Source organism: Phalacrocorax carbo, chromosome 4 (genome assembly GCF_963921805.1).
Source record: "Phalacrocorax carbo chromosome 4, bPhaCar2.1, whole genome shotgun sequence".
NCBI classification, from domain to species: domain Eukaryota; kingdom Metazoa; phylum Chordata; class Aves; order Suliformes; family Phalacrocoracidae; genus Phalacrocorax; species Phalacrocorax carbo.
Genome location: NC_087516.1, coordinates 16,519,788 through 16,537,397, shown reverse-complemented (window position 1 = coordinate 16,537,397; position 17,610 = coordinate 16,519,788). Strand labels below are relative to the sequence as shown.

Sequence of the window (17,610 nt, the reverse complement as noted above, 5' to 3'; positions counted from 1 at the left end):
AAGAGTAATACTATCCAATGAGAAACAGAAATGGTATCATATGCCCTATGTGAGTAATAAAAACAGCTCAGCCTTCAATGATAAAAACATATGAAACCCAGCTAACTAATACCCAGTGAATTTCCAAACTGCACGTTCTGCAGACAGTACTTATTGTAGTCTGTATCTCCTTTAAGATGTCAAGGGTGAAGAAACCTTCACCTTGGCAGACTATTCTGGATTTCACATAGGAGCTGTGTTAGTTTTTCAGAAGTATTTTTTTCTTAATCTTAAATTTTCTCTGGGTTGCTCTGTGTTCTCTGGTTGTTTTGTTCTTTCTGGGTTTGATTTTGGAGGGAATGTAGAGTTTATTCTTTCTATGCCTTTCCTTCATTTTCATAGCAAGCGTTCTAGCTTTTCCTTCTTTTATTGACTTAACATACTTTCTTGATTTTTTAAAAAAATATTCTTTCTGCTTACTTGGAATGTATTTTTTCCTTTGGACTCTTTTTTCCCCCTTCCCAATTATATCTTTTTCTTTCATGTTGTTTTTCTTTGCTCAGGCTTTCCACTTCATTCCCCTGCTAGTATGTTTGTTTTTCAGATTGTGCAACTTCTTTAGGCTATGACTTCTATCAGCTGCCGGTACTGAGAGGAACAATATACAATGGACGGGTCCTCTGGGACCACTGTTTCAATGCACTGAGAATTCACCAAGGACTCAGGCAGACCTAATCATATCGCACAGTTTGATTGCAGTGTGATTACCCCTGGAAGAAGAGTTGTTTTCTTTCTCCCACCACATAGAGGTAGGTAGTCAGCACTGAATAAGAGAAAATTTGAATGACATCAGACAATTGAAATACTTTCTAAAAAATGGATCCACATCCTGGCTATACAAACTAAGAATGTATTCCTATTATTGCTGAATTCGTCGGGAGCTATACTGAGCCCTCAGAAAGGCCCTTTCACATAGGAATAGATGTGCAAAAGAAAGCCTTTAAAGAAAATTAACTTTTTTCCCCCAGAGTTCTAGAGAGTAGATGTAAAATGGCAGCATGGGAACACAAACTGTAGTAACTGCTCTAACTCAGAAATGTGCTTTATATAAATACACTCAGAAGAACAGGTGCTTATAAATGCACAGGTTATATCTTAACCTTATTTTAACACTCACCAAGCTGAGATCCCCGCTTCTTTCTAGGAAGACAGAATTTAAGAGGGGGTGGGAGAAAGGCTATTAGGACAAGTTTGTTATTTGTTTCAGCTGCAAAGATTTCTTTTAGGGCTGATTTTCACTGGAACCCCAACTGCACATGTACATTTAGACCTTAGATCTCCAGCCTAAACAGAGGGATAAGACCCCATGCAAGAAGTAAGAAGGCACAGATCAGTCCCTGTCAGCTACCAGCACCAGTAACAGGTGCCCCGGGCTACTGCTCTCCCATGAGAAGAGGGGAGAGGAAGGTACCAGGTGCAGGTAGGGGAGTGCTCAGAGGATGAGGGTAATGTTGATAAGACCATATTGTTACACAGAATGGGGCAATGGTCCAGTAGATAAGGCAGTGGCACAGAAGTTAAGACGTGCAAGTTTAACACTCTGCTCTGTTACCCACCATTGCAGTGGTGCTGGGAAAAACACAAGATCCTGTGTTTTGTCAATATTCAGGTGCCTGACTGGTACTAATTTCAAGGGGAATGAAATGCATAAATATTTTTTCAATATCTGGAACATGGTACCAAACCTTTCCACCTCTGCAACATGGACTGTCCTGCTGCCTCCTAGGGGTGCCTGGGGATGAATGTGTCAAGGACACATCTTGGAGGTATTCAGCATGCAGCTGGTGGATGAGTGAGCAGGTATGTCCTTAAGCACCCAGCTATCCCCAGACCTCCTCCCACACACCTGTCTTGCTTATGAGCACACTTTGACAAAGTACAATCTAACAAATACCAACTGCCTTCAGCAGAGGACCTTGGGGTTTTCCAAGAAGAACACCAGGTTACTTCATCCTCCCCACAAGGTCTCCTGAGTACCATGAGCTGACAGAACCAGCAGGACATGCCAGAGGCTGCACTGCTGCCCTTGCTGTACCTTGAATCACAGTGTGCATATAGACACGCCTGATATTCCAGTCATAGTGTAAAGAAAGGTCACTTACAGCAGAAAGAAATATAAGTGGCTGGATCACCTGGCTTTGAAACTTTTCACTTTCACACCCAAATGCATATATGTAGGCTATGTGGCCTGGCAGCCTGAGGGAAAGCCAAATATTTTTCTCATTAATAAATTTATGGGCAACTGAAGTAATACCCAACTCTTACTTTATCTGGCTCCTGTCTCACAAATGTAATCATTTTTGAGGAGAGACTGAAGGCAAGAGCAGCCCTGATCATTTTTGTCATCAAAACTCATCAGATGATTGCTTAGGAAGCTTACCACTCAATGCAGGAGATGGGCATAGTTAGTTGAGCTGATATGGAATGTATCCCATAAAAGACAAAAGGAGCATGGCAGAGCTCTGCAGGATGCTGAGGGGAGAGGTCAGGTTTGTATATCCTCTGACACAAGAAAGGCAATGGTGGTCCTTAAGGGTCGCTCCAGCTGAGGGCCTGCAAGGTGGCAGGGGGAACTGTGTTGAGGGACCAGGGACAGAGGTCACCCTCCAAGGAAACTGGGCTGCTACAGTCAGGATGGGACAGAAGAGCCATCCATGTCTTCTATGTTATTCTTTTCTCCCCATCCCACATAGATTATACAGTCTTGGTGATTTATATGATTTATGTAGAATTTGGGGCAGGGGGGGTGTTGTCACACTTTGACATCATTATGGCTTTTATAGGAGCCAGGAGATGTAAAGGAAAAGCACAACTGTGCTTTCAATGCAGTAGCAATGGCAAATTGGGAAACAGAGTGAGACACAGATAAAATTCATATGACAGATAAATGGGGACTTCTACAAGAGGATTCAAAATAATTTTCATTGTAAACAAGATAATCTTAAGATGACCATGCTGGGGATCACATCTGAAAATAAATAGTAAAAAAAATTTAGAATGTATTTGTGAACATTGAAGTACTTCATACTTTTTCATAAACACTGCAAGAACAAAAAATGAGAGTTCATTCATTTCCCAAGTATTTTTATTATTGCTTCTCTAGAACACCTGGGATATTTCCTCATTCAGTTTAAGACCTTTCATCATCTCTTTATCTAATCTCAGAACAGCATGGGATCCTACTTCCACTCATCTATCTTATGTGTTTAGTGGAAGCTGATAGCAAGATAGGGAGAGGAGTTAAAGATACAGTTTTAATGAAAAGCAATGATCAAAATATTTGGTACACTATTTGAAGAACAAAATGAAGGCTACAATTTAAAATGCTTCACAGGCTTTCCATATGCTGTTGACTAGATAATGTCTACATAATAATGTACATTATCTTCTTGGCCACCAAGGTGGCAGTTTGCCACATGCATGCTATGATTCAGAAAGTAAGACCCTGGAATCATGAACTACAAGACAACCCTGAATGGCATTTGTTGCAAGCTTTTCCTCCAATATATGAGACTACATGTACAGATTTCTTTTTAAATGGATTTGGGTTGCCTCTGGTTGTACAAAAAGATTGATTCCTATGAAGTGAGAAAGCTCTGGTGTATCACTTTGTAAGACTGACGTGACAACACGACAGACATGGTTTCATATGAACACGTTATTTATTGGATTATGAGCAAAGTTGAACACTGTCATGTGCTGAAGGAAGAACATATCTCCTCTCTAAAGGAAAACCCAGCTCTGCTGCTAAGCAGTAAGAAAGATCCCTGGGGACATGATTTTCCTCACTCATAGCAGTGTTTGTCCATACTTTATCTTCTCTTTATGTCGTGCTTTGTAATGGTTTTTTTCAGTCAAAGATTTCAATAATCTGCTTAGGTTAGTGAAGATAGCTCATCCTTTACATAGTAAAAAAGGGCTAATACAATAAAGGACAAAAATGTTTACAAGTCAGCTTGCCTTCTTCAGAAGGAAACTGGAATCCTGTGGAAGACACCTATATTTCCTGTTAAAACCCAGGAGGTACTTAATTCATAAAACTAGTGATTCAGATAATCAGCTGAGCAGAAAAAAACTTTAGTACTAGACAAAAAAAATGCTTCACAAAGTAGGTTGTAAATCATACCTTTTTCTGGAACTGAAACCCACAGCCCTTGCAGGTGCCTCCATTCCCATGGGACCCCAGGGCAGGGCTCTGCTGCCCTGCCTGCTCCCCTGCCTCCTGCCTGGGGACAGTCTTAGCCCACTCCTTGGCAGAATGCAGCTCTGACCTTCTCATTTCAATTACCTGGCACCAGAGTACTCGTGGCATTACATTTTCTTCTAGATTGCATTTTTGGACATAACACCTAAAGCCCGTCTAGCAGCAATTAGATGCATATCTACACCAACATAAACATGCCGGTGCCATCTAATTCAGTTAATTAACTGAAGCACTGTATCACCCTGATGTGACTATGTTGCTTCTGGGTCCAGAGTTCACAGGCTTGCAGTTATTTAAGATCCCTGCATCCCGCTCCACTGTGAAGGTGGATATACTCTGTCTCTCTCATTATTCTCAGCCAAAGATTTTGTTTCTGCAGCTTACCTAAGTTAGTTTTTCTATTATTTATTTACCTCACTGCAGTGCACATCCTCATGACCATACATCCTCATTATTGTTCTGTCCTTTTACAAAATCTCCACCTTATAGATTGTGTAAAGGACTCCAGAGTGTTGAATAACTGATCAGCTGATTTCTGAGCTTATTCTGAAGTGAGTAACTAACAGCAGAGCCACTGTTGTACATAACTAATGAGAGTGAGAGCCTTCCTCTGGGTCTCACCTGCACTCCCATATAGTTTACCCTTATTGCCATCACTGCATTTGAAATGAGTTTTTATTGCAGTAACTCCAATGCTGTCAAACTCACCACCGCCGCCACCGCTGCCTCCACCTTTGAATAATGAGCTTTGAGAAGTGCAGATGGGACTGTTCACTAAATTGTCCCTTATTTTCTCTGAGCATTTGTTATTCATTGGTATTTTCTGAATAATCCAGATGAGTAACATTTCAGCTATAGACTGCTTACAAACCATCAACTCCCGCTATCTATGTTCATTACTCCTGTTGTGCGACTTGACTGCCTAAGCTTCTGCTCTTTGATTTTTAAACAGAAAAATATCAACAAGGGAATATGACCATGAATTTTCACGTAGAGCATAATTTTTGCTAAAGTTCATTATTTCAAGATGTGTGCAGTTCAGATACCTGAAACGATCTGTGTTTTCCTCTGAAAGTCCTCCTCGGCCCTCCTGTGGGGCTTACATTGACAATTCTACCAGGTTTACCATTTAGCAGTGGGTTTTTGATTCCTTCAAATCTGAAGATGTTTCTTCATGCGAGGCAGCTAGAAATTATTATGGTTATATGTTAGCAGCATTTATGCAGCACTCTCTCTGCAAGGTGAAGAAAAGCTTGTGTAGTCTCAAGCTCCTCTGCTTTTTTCTTCTCACTCCATTAATCTAATAAAAGGTGTTGCCTCTCCTTATAAACTCTATTCTCTTTCTGAGGGAACAGAAGGAAGATGGGTTATTTGCATATTGAACAGAATAGAAACTGTTGCATGAAGCTCCCCAAAAAGCAGATGAAAATAAGAACATTTATTTGCAGCTGCCAGTGAAAGGGAGAGATATGAAACTTTGTTAGTACTTTGCCAGAAACTGGAAATCGGTGGGGACAAGAGCCCTGAGAGCTCTTCCTGACACAGGGAGCGGACAAATGAAGGAGACAGTACATTTAGAGATGCCATGAAGCGTTCGGAGGTGCCAAGAAACTAGCAGGCGCTAGAGGTTAATGCTCTGGACTATCAAAAACCCTGGAGAAAGGGAAATGGTGCTTTGCTGGGAGTGGAGCTAAGCTGTAAGAAAATATTGGAGCTGTGGGTTTTCTCCAGTTCATTGTGTTTCCAATGAAGTAACAGCACAATAGCAATGAGGACATAGCCAAAACTCTCAGCAGAAAATAAAACTACCATAATTAAATATCTGCATCAGATTCTGGGTTTGAAGATGTTAAGAGGAAAGTACTCTCATTCCAGCCACCTAGAGCAAGAAGAAAACTAAAAGCACGTGACAAAGTGGCTCAGTAATGCATCCTTGGCAGTTGGAATTGATTTGTTTTTAAAAATGTATTTTTACTGCGATGTGGCAAGATGTTTAGGAATGAGAGGAACAGAAGTCAGATAAAAATTGAATGCTTCAAGAGATGTGAATGTGCTATGACAAGCCAGGGTCATCAGTTGTTTGGTGTGCAAAGCAGCACTTGCCCAAAGGAGGAGATGTAACAGGATGCAGTGTTATGAAGCACCACCAGTCCATGGCTGAGCACTGCTGGCAGAGATGCTTCTTCCACATGCTCCTTCCTCCTCTTCAGCCAACACTACAGTCAGTGACTGCTCCTCAGTTTCCGTGCAGGTCAGTCGTGAAATCATCCCATCATTGCCCTTGGCCTCTGCAGGAGCAGTGTCCCTGTGGCAACTGAAAAATCAATCACCATCAAAATTCATAAATTTTAAGGCAGGTGACCAACTGTCCACACATTTTCTGTGATCACATGCAATACAGGAGGCTTCGAAGAAGTTTCTCCGCCTTGTTTTTGATTTACAAGAATCTATTCTTTGCATAAAGGCTTGTCTTTCTGCCTGGGAGAGTAACATAAGAGTTTATGAGCTGATTTCTACTCCAGACCAAACAAAAGACCTTGTTTCTCTGAGGGATGTCTTAGCTGAAACATATGCATATTTCAGCTTGCATTTATCTAAATTTGATGTCAATGTTAGAGATGCCAGAGTAAAGACTGTCTTAATATAGCTTCATATCATCTTCTGAACAATCTTAAAAGAAAACTGTACATATACAAGCCAAATCTGCATGGAAAAGATGTGCAGTAAAATTCTCAGTGATGTTGTCATGACAACAATGAAAGTCAGTAGATCAATAGTTAAAATCACCTGTGATTTGAAGCTTCTCAAAAAATGGAAGCTGACTACTCTGACATGTGACGAGTTTGCAAGAGTGAATTGTGTTGCCTCTTTGTAAGAGATTGTACCATGTTTAAAAAATTATATGTTGATATATTTGAAGATTGCAAGTGGCAAGTGATGTATTGCATCACAAAAGGACTCAAATCTTCAGCAATTAGACTGAACTAAAGTAGTTCCTAAATTTTCTGGAAACATAATTTCCTATATAAAACTGAAAGTTTTCATGGAGAACTCCCTGTCTTGCCACTGAATGCATCATAAATAAATAAAAGAATCATTCTAGCACTGAGTAGTTCAGAATTCTTCAAGATTAGTTTATACAAAAGCATAGAGGTTTTAAATGGACAAAAATATTCAAGTTATTTAGCAATCTGGTATCAGATAAACATAGAAAGTGGAAAGTGATTTTAACCAGAACTGACTGACTTGCAATAAGGACTGTGCAGGAGACAGACATTCCATTTCACAAAGGATTTTGTGTTTTCCAGTCTTGACTTGGTTCTGAGTCTAAATGAAATATAATAAAATATGGAAAGGAAAAGACTGAAAAGTTTTCATTTCAGATTCATAAAAACATTTTCATTTGCTTTTACCCATTTTTATTTTCCCCTTTGCATCATGATTTATCTCTTTCCCTCATCCTTAGCTATGTCCATGTCAGCGATCTGTCTTAACCCTTGGCTATTCATTTTCTCTGCCTAATCTCTTCATTTAACTACTCATTCACCAATTCAGTTATTGCTCTTCTTACTCCACTGAGACCACTTTTGTCAAAGCTTTTATAGGCCTTTATACATCTTGCTCCATCACCAGCTCTCCAGCCTCATTCTCTGAAACCTGGCAGCTATTTCTGACACTGTCAGCTGCACCCTTCTCCAAAGCTTGTACTTTCTTCACTTTGCCTACCTTCTAACTCCTGCTTTATAGCAAAAATGTCCTCTGTGGTCACACCAAATGCTCCTTTCTTTCTCTTGCTATCTACAACCAGACTGTCAGTCACAAACACAAATATAATTGCCATGTTACGTTGCCTCATTAAGCCTATTTCTCTGGTAAAGCCCACTGTCTTCATCTACAACAACAGGGCTGATTTATCTTTGTGTCCATCGATAACTCTGCGACTCATCCTGAGGCACAGTTCTCTTGGTAACAAAATGGAGGAGCTTTACCTAAATACAGCACAAATTTCACTTGCCGGTTCCATAGTTTTCCAAAGACACATTTAATTTTAAAGTTGTCAATTGACAATTTTCAAGTTATGGATGAGCAGAAGATTATACAGGGATAAACATCTCATCAGTTTTACTCGGAATATTCTGAGTACTGTGCTACTGCCAAGAGTCACAGCACAATATGCTTAGAACCTAAATTTACAAAATAGAGAGAAAAAGGAGTCTAAAAAAAAGATAGTTACCTAGAGTCACACAGCAGCTCTGTACAACACTACTTTATAGTCTGCCAGAGTCCTGAATTACTAACCCAAACATACACCAGGAATATAACCCTGTACACAGAGATTAACATATCATCCTACCAACTCTCTACAAAGTTAAGGAAAAATAAAAAGAAACATTTTTAAGCTTCCACAGTCCATTGTTGAGAGCATTCTTGGAAGCAAAACCCTTGTTTTAGCAATTATTTTATGCCACCGCTTCTTCAGGGGCAGATTTGTAAAAATGCCCAGGCATCTAACAGTGCTGACAGGTTTCCAATTTCATTTCTAAGGGTGCCTTTATGAATCCTGTCATGCAGTTCTCTGTAGCATTTAGGGCCTACATTAATTTCCTTTGCTCTAGTCTTCCCTTCATTTCTTCAGTGTTATTTTGTTAATATTGTCTATTTTTTTGCAAAATATTATGTGGCTCTTGAGAGCAAAGTAGTCTTCTAACACTGAATAGGACTTTCAGAGTCTCAGAAAACCACCTGTGAAGAAATATGTCCATCACTTCTTTCCCTATCAGCAGAAAGAAATCTGTCCCCACAAAAATATCACTGGTGGATGTCAGGATGGTCTGAGGCTTGAGATGTAAACTTCACTGCTGTGGCACGGCTCTAGAGTGATGAATTCCCTAAATTAGAGCTGTAGGTGATCAGAAATGATTAATGGGTCCTCAGTACACCAGCTGTAGGAGATTTGTACACAATTTTCTACCGTGATGCGTTATATGCTGTTGTTCTGCCTTCTTAAGCAAAGGCATTTTGGCTCCTCAATGTCAAAACTCAGCCTGTGGTAACCAGTGGTCCAGATTTTCAGTCCTAGTTGCCTAGAACTGCACGGCTCAGAGGAAGCATCTTGGCTTCCCATAGTACTGAGAACTCAGTACCTTCAAATGAAAGTGCCTCTGGTTTACTTTGTGCTGATGTTAGCTCTCCTGGGGACTCAGCAAGCCATAACAAAATGCAGCTACCTAGCCTGCGTGTCAGTGAAATTGTAAGGTTTATGCATCCTATGCGATGCTGGAAAAGGATATTTTCTTTGAAACCTTCAGATGAAAGCTTCTCCAGGAATGCAGGGAATGATGATGAGTATTCCTGTCCCCATCGGAGCTGCTGCTTTCCTCCGAAGCAGCGCTGTGCTGGTTTGATGATGTGCGCATTGAGAAGGAAGGGCTGTGCTGTCTCCCCGTGCATGGTTATCGTTACTTCTGGCTGCAGATAGCAGCAGAAAGCAGCTTGTAGCAGGGCTGTGTCAAGATTCAGTGAGCAGCCTAAATGATCGGATCATGTCTTGCCTGTGGAGGGAGGAAAAGGGAAAGTAATTAACTCCAAGCCAAAACCCATGCCATTACCTTCACGGTGGCAGTGTTGGCAATGTATCAGTGCTGTTCATTTATAATAAGTAGCAGCAGTCTCCTTCCATGTCCTGGCTCGGCACTTTAGCAGCGAGCATTGGATTAAATGGTGTCATACAAGCACTGCTGCCCACGGCACCTGATGGCTTTGATGTAAATGAAACAGGAAGCCATCGCTCTCTATAGTGAGCTGATGTGCAGGGAAAGTGAGATCTGTAGAGATGGGATTCAATTGTGGGAAGTTTGTGGGTGTTAAATGAACCTGCTTTGGAGGGCTGCCAAGGGAGGAGATGCAGGAAAATCTGATGAGAGATACCAGGCATGAGAGTTAATTGTGTTTCAGAGGTTGGAGAAAAAGCTAAAATTAAACCATTATCAAAGAAAAGCCTTGGACAGTTTGTTTTAAAACAGACTTAATGGCTGGAGCCTGCAGAAAACCTAATTGAAAGGGAAAAGAAAACAAATGAGGTTTAGGACTGTGGCAGTGCATTCAGAAACAGTTTTATATATGGATTTTTCTGCTGTTCCCTGCTGTATTTCTGTGACTAAAAAAGCCATTAAGGTGAAGCACATTAAAGAGTGTTTGTATCTAGGTAAGAGCAAGGTATTTTGCATAGGGTTGCAGCATGAAGCCCCATTGATTAGTTTGGTCATCAGAAAGAACAGTTAGAAAGCAAAACATACTTTTATCTCAGAGATGATTCTGAAGCAAAGGTTCGAGGTGCTCCGAGGTTCAGGCCACAGGGCCACAGCAAGATCAGGGCTGCCAAGACAAACGGAGCAAAATGTAAACACTGTAACCACCCTGACATGGAACGTATACACCATCCTTTTCCTAAGCCCTGTGACTATGGGTGGGAGTTATACCATCTAACCTTACATGTCTGTACTCCAGATGTTTACATCTAAACGTATTACCATGACCTACTTTTTATCTGAATAAAAGAGAGGCATTTTAAAGGTGTGATTCAGCTGGCCTAATTAGATACCTACTTTAGGATGACATGAATCACACCCTAAAAGTGCTTGTCTCCACTGACTTATTAAAGGAATCTAGAGAAATAGGTTTGGTGTAACTATATTTACATTTGGTCAGTTTTAACACAACACTGTAAACGACCTAGAAGGGATATTTAGCATGGATTTGAGCTAGTTTCTGTTCTGACTTCCTCAGAAACATAAGCTCTACAGAGAAGCAAGGATTGCTTTTCCTTACCACTGTGCTTTCACTTTCTGTGTTCAGTGGGGGATGAAACTGTTTCCAGCAAAAGTTTAGCAAAAATTTGAGATTTCTTATGAGTTCCTCAGTTGCCTAGAAATACCTCTTATCTTCAAAAACATGTCTGCCTTCCTGTCCTGGCCGTGCATAAGGTTCACCCTACGACCTAAGAGTCTTCAAATTCAACCTTATACAATTGCCCAGGTCAGCCCTAAGCTCTTGCTGTGTTTATGAAATTTCTATGGGAATTTTGCTGGCAGAAAAACTGGTGTAGCCTACCCAAAATTCACCTACTGACTGGTTTATAAACTTCCATGAGGAGAGGGGTTATAACTGGTTATCATAATTACTTCATTTTAAGTCACTCACTATTATGTGCCAGTGTAATTTTAACATCTTTGCAGTTGTTCTCCACATTCTAAGGAACATATTACAGCACCAGCGTCATGCATAGACAACTGTTTCATTAGCTGCCCTAAGTCACCATGTATTACAAGTCTTCCACAGAGATGAAAATAAATGATGGATGTTTCTGGTTGCATCAAACCAGAGTAAAATAAGAAACAGAGGAATTAGATACCATGAAAGAAAAGCAGACCATTTAATATACTGGCCTGTGTCTGATACTGGCTAGTATAAGCTGTTTCAAAATCAAGTGAAAGAACCCTTTTAATAGAGAACCATAGAATTACAGGTCAAGTGTTTTTATCTCCCACAGTTACTGGTTATTGCAGATCTTGGGCCAGGAGACTTTTATACCCTTGGTGTTCCTGTCCTAATTTAAGGTCCCTATCCTTCTTCAGTTCTGCCTAATTTTTGGATTCAGAAATATTTTCTAGGAATTCGTTCCACCATTAAATTATTTATTACAATAAAATGTTTCCCTTTATCAGCTTTAAATGGGTTGCCTTCAGCTTCATTGGATGTCTCATAGTTCTAGTGTTCTTAGGTGAGGCTACATACATACCTACTCCTTGCCATTCATTGCTTTGTACACCTTCATCAGGCCACTACTTATTGAGGTCCCTGCTAAATTAACCCTTCTGATTCGTATTAGATGCCTCTCATAAATTCTTCCTGTGCCTAATAATTTTCATTGCCTGTTTCTAAGCCTCCTTCAGTTTATTCTGTATCTCAGGCTCACACGTTATTCAGAGTATATAATGGTATTTTCTGAGTTATAGCATCAGCTGGCTTACCATTTCCAAGTGTTGTTGGCTCTTTTCATCCTGCAGAAGAAGAAGGGGCTGAGCTGGAGAGGATGGTCTTCAGCAGGTCTTCCCATGTGACTGCAGCAAACTCTTGAGGAGGACGTGTCAATGGAGTTGTACTCCTTCAGCTTCTATCCCTCACTAGGCAGGAAAATGGGACACAAAACATATGAGCAGGGACTGTTGCTGGGCTGTAACACAGGATTCAATCTACCTTCAAGCTTGACCCCTAGGTATAAGGATGGGCTTTTATATTGACAGATACTTGCTAAAAAAAAAAAAGTTAAATTCAGCGTAAAAGAACAGAAAAATCATTTTTGTCAGAGCTGGTATGTCTTCTAGTTGTGATGTGAAAATAAGTCATAGGCAGAAATATCCCACAATGGTTCTCAGACCTGAAGAACAGTAACTTTTGCTGCACAATATGATAGCACAAAGTACATCAGGTCTTCTCAGCTCACAAACTCAAGTAACTTTTTTTTTTTTAATAAGAAATAATGCATAGCACAATTACAAACAAATATTTTTGCCAAACTAATATTATGGCATTTCATCTTGAGAATCTCAGGCGTTGCCAACTTGTGATGTCAACTTTATTTTGAAACATTACAGTAGTGTCACATTTAATTTTTTTAACTGTCATTAATCCAAATATAAATTGTCTACATTAAAACCAGCATCAATAAAGTGGAGTGTAACATAAAAATATCAAAGCAAACAAAAGGTTGTTTGTAAACTGGCTGTGATGAATTATGGACTGATTAACAACAATTTTTCTAACCTTTTTAGATGGTCAAATATAGAATGATCCCTAGAGAAAATCTGAGGGAGAAAGAAAAGTATCACCTGTCTGGTCAGATTCAAATGTGCAGAAAACCTAAGGATGTGATGAACTGCTGCTGTGTCTTTGAATCTCACCTGTAAGATAGGATCATCCTTCTCTCTTTCATAGCACTGATGTGTGTATTGGAGTCACTAGTGAGATACCTCCTTTGGAGCAGCAGAGGTTCAGGAGATCTCATCTCACCTGCAACTAAAATCTGGGCTGGCTCTGATGTAAACCCCCTGGGAGAATGATGATTCCTGTTCTCTCTGGGCTGCATAGCCAAAGAAGCGCTGCCCACAATGTGATGCTCAGGCAGGAGCCATTTACTGTTTATGGTGGAATCTGACCTAGCCACCTCTGAACTGCAGGACTGAGCCACTGGAGGAGCTTCAGCCTAGCAAGAAAGTAAAAGATAATTTTGCTGTTGATTTCAGAGTAAGGATTTCCTCAGTCCTTTTGCTGGGCTGTAAACTAGATCACTGCAGAGGATGCAAGTGTGTACAGTCTCCGAAAAGCCACACAAGAGTTAATGCAGCCAAGTGCTCAATTTCTGTAAGGGTTGCAAAAATAATAACTGTTTTTGTGTCTTTCTATTATTTGTCATGAAGAATTAAGCCACCTGGAATAATTAACTCACAAAGACTGCCTGTGTAAGTGCTGGCAGGCAAGGCACGTTGAGCTAGGAAAACTTCCATAGCAAACTTCATTTCTGAAGGAAATTAAGAATATTTGAAGAGAAGTTCTTTAGTAGATTTGAATAAAAACAAAGATAAAAAAGCCAGTAATCATGGAAATGTGTATGCTATAATCAGAAATAGTTGCAGTAAAGATGACATGAAATCTACAGGGAAGAATTTATCAACTTTTTAATTAATTAATTTTATTTTTTTCTCCTTTTTTTCAGTAGGTTGTTATCTCTTTTCAGAGAGGTCTGGCCAGATCTAGCTTTTCTTTCCTTCCTCTCCCTTATTTTTCCTTTCAGTGCTCTGATAGCCTTTATTACTGTTGGTTTTGCCCTGAATACATTGCATTGTTCACACATGGAAACCTCTGATTTACCTGGATATTTGGACAAAGAACACCAGAAGAGCTGTGAATAATGGCAGAGGCATGGCAGGGTGAGCAGTGCAGAGGAGCACCATGCAGCGGGGGAGGCTGTGAGGCTTTCCATGGGAGAAAACAAAGTTTTAGAGTTAGGAATGCAGCTGACAGAGGAACAGAGAATGGGAAAGTAAATCGATTCTGCTGTCTCTTCTGTGTCAAGGTAAAAAAGGTCATTCACGTGAACAAGAAAGCAGCTCCACAAACTGGGAGCTGGGATGCATCTGAAGTAATATGGCGAGGGCAGGGCAGGAAAGGGCTCACATATTTGGACAAGGGGACTGTCTTAATCTCTGGGACTTTGTAATGTCAGAAATGTACCCTCACATTAGAAGCCAGAACTTCTCCTCCAGAGAGCTCCCTCTTGAAAATCCTCCTTCCAAAAGGAAACTCTGGAGACTGCTATGACAATTTTTATTTTCTCTGCTGGCTTATTAAACCTCTGTGCTCCTTCTTAACCATTTTCCATTTCTTTCTCTTCTTTCTGCTCACTACATCCTCCCACAGGTAGCATGGAGGCATCCCTAGATTATTAATGTATTGTGCCAGCAGCCAGATTTTCACATCTCTCACAAGTGTTTATGAGAACATCTCTCCAATGATCTACGTTCACACACTGTGAAAGTACAGTTTCAAATTTGCCCTTGAAATGTGAAACAATCAATGTTGGCAGCATTTATTCCTTCCTGTCAAATATTTTTCTCTTTCTAGACTCTATAAACAATTTAAGAATAATGTCTTATGACAGTGATGCTGCAATTCAATAGGCCCTCCTTTGCTTTCTAATTTGTCTTACATTTGTTCAAATCAAGGGATAAGGAATCTAATGGATACCAGCGGCAACATCTGGCTCGATCATCTCATCACTAATTGTTTCTGTGATTAGTGCAGACAAGCAATGGAGAAGGTGGATGCAAGCTCCTAACATTTCTAGGTGAGGGCAGCTTCCAGCCCATCTGTTAAGTGATATATCCACTAACTTATTCAGCTTCTCACATTCTTGATTCTGAGGAATCCTCCTCAGAGACAGGTTAGGATTTTTCTGGGGTTTAAGGTGACAGTGTAGTCTGCTTTTACATAATTCACCTGAACTGTACTGTTTGCTCTGTGCAGTAGACACCAAACCTGTTAGATAGGAGGTTAGTCTATATAACTACACTTGCAACATTATCAGCCCAGGCTGACAAATAACCATTTAAAGTATTTTAGTATTCATGAAAAGTCCAAGATTAGGTATAGAAAACTTCAGTTTAGCTGATGAAGCAGTGCAACAGTAGAGTCTGTATTACCCTCGAACATCACTGGACAGACTAACTAAAATATTGAAAAGTCAAGTCATTCTTCATATCCATTTAATTTTTAGACCTTCCTGCAAAGAGAAATACACTTACAACAATGCTATGTGTTATCATTACCTTTTTTTTATCTCAGTGAATTTTTGGTCAAAAACCAAAGCTTTAGATCCATCTCAAGAATTTCATTGAGATGTCTCTGACATTATGGCAATTACTTAAAAGAAAAACCCATAAAGACTTGTTTCTCTGAATATAGCAGCATGCAACTTGAAGTATTTTTGCTCCAAGTCTAATTCAGACAACAGTCAACCCAAAAGACCACAACCAATTCTTTGCCCAGAACACATTTCTGAGCCCACTTTTACTTCCTGCTTTTCTGCCTCCTTCCACCCATACCCAAGGCAATACTCAACGAAACTACTGACCTTCATGGTTGTGATCTGCTTTGAAGGTTGTTGTATAAAGAAATTTGTATCTTTTTAATGTCTGATAATTTGACCTCAACCACAATACTATTTTGAGGATAAATATAATTAATTAATTAACTACAGGAAATAATGGCATGATCTAGAACCAGGTGTTGTGAAAATCCTACAAGCTGTTCCCCATAGTTCCACCAAAATAACATTGGCCCATCTACAGAAAACCCTATTTCACCTCTGAGTTTCCCACAAATTCAACTTTTCAGCAAGCAACTGGCAACAGTATTTGCCAGAAGATGTGTCTGGTTAGTAAAGTGGATAAATTAGTGTTATAAATGTCAACCAGATCTGATGCTCCTTTTTCTGAGGACTATGTCTGCAGGACTTTCTCCTCCACAGTGATTTTCAAATGGCTCATTTTTCTCACAGTTTGAAGTGTTCCAGAGAAGTAGAGCATCCAGTTCTGCCAAGTGTTGAGGAAAATCAGCAGGAACTAATAGCTGGGGTAAGGCTGACACAAGTGAATAAGGCATGCAAGATGTTGCTCCACAGAAACCTGTCATGTTTAAAAAGGAGAATGGTAAAATTATAAACAGCACTGAAAGTCCTCATAGCATAGGACTGGGTTTGGTCAGACAGACGTTGTCCTAGTCCATCACTTTATGTAGATGTATAGAGAAACCCAAGTAGAAGCTTAATTCAGTTTGCACTTTGATCTGCCATTCACTTTAAATGCCTGCTTTGGAAGACATGAGTGCAACCTAGCTGTCATTTGTCTTTTTCAGAGGATCATGAGATTAATCTGGTCTGGAAATGGTCTCTACCTTTCAGCAATGGCATAACAAATATGAGACAGTAACCTCTGAAGGGATTCTGAGGAACCAAAGTGAATACTATGGAGACAATCCTCAGTAGCTAGGCTGTCTGCTGCTAGTCCTAATGCATTTAACTGCAATGTAGAATACTCTGCTTCCCCTGATGAATATGCGTTAAGTGCCATTTTCAGTACATTACAGCTTTTTAGACAGCTGCTTGCCCTTATTGTCATGCCTATTGCAGTTTCCTTTCCACTGCCTATCCTGAAAAGTTAAATATAGCCTTCTGAGATACAGCAGTCCTGGAAAAGGTACCACTTGTTGGATCTGGTATGTGCTTTTATTCTCATCAATTCCTCATTCTTTTCGAACCTGACGTATAATCCCTCTTAAATGGGTCCCTTTATGCTATAATTTGGAGCTGTTCCACTTGATAATTTATGCTATCGTCACTAGTTAACGTGATCTTTAATCCCAGTAGTTTTTATCAAGCTTTTTATCAGAGGTACTGCTTTGAGTTGTTTGTATTAATAATAGTTAAGAGCACTGACTAGGAGCGATGGTGTCTGTTGCCTCTGTGCCCAGCCGCTCCAGGGGATGACCTTCTCTCTTATATGAAGCAGCGGCTAATGAAAGAGCACCTCCGCCTTTTCTTGTTTTCAGGTTCACACATCCTTGAACATATACTAGTTTAAAGTTTGTTTGACATCTTAGATCAGCTGAAGGTTGTAAGTAATTTAAAGTCATTCATCTAAGTCAGCACCTAAAATGAAAGCAGTAATGGTTTATTCCATAGGGAGTTACTGGTGAGCAGCTAAAAGTGTGTAACAGTCCATTGCACAGTGCAAAGCCAACCTCGGTAGAAA

General features: G+C 40.0%; 1 long non-coding RNA gene across 2 annotated transcripts; it reads right to left on the bottom strand.

Moving 5' to 3' along the window:
• Positions 1-3,122: 3,122 nt before the first annotated feature.
• Positions 3,123-14,311, bottom strand: LOC135313038 (uncharacterized). Of its 2 annotated transcripts, none has more exons than XR_010372595.1 (4): positions 14,171-14,311; positions 12,274-12,514; positions 10,540-10,618; positions 3,123-9,795 (listed from the first exon to the last, which is right to left on the bottom strand). It is a non-coding gene; the product is annotated as an uncharacterized LOC135313038 (long non-coding RNA). The 2 variants fall into 2 exon arrangements; XR_010372596.1 differs by having other exon boundaries at positions 12,274-12,426.
• Positions 14,312-17,610: the final 3,299 nt, after the last annotated feature.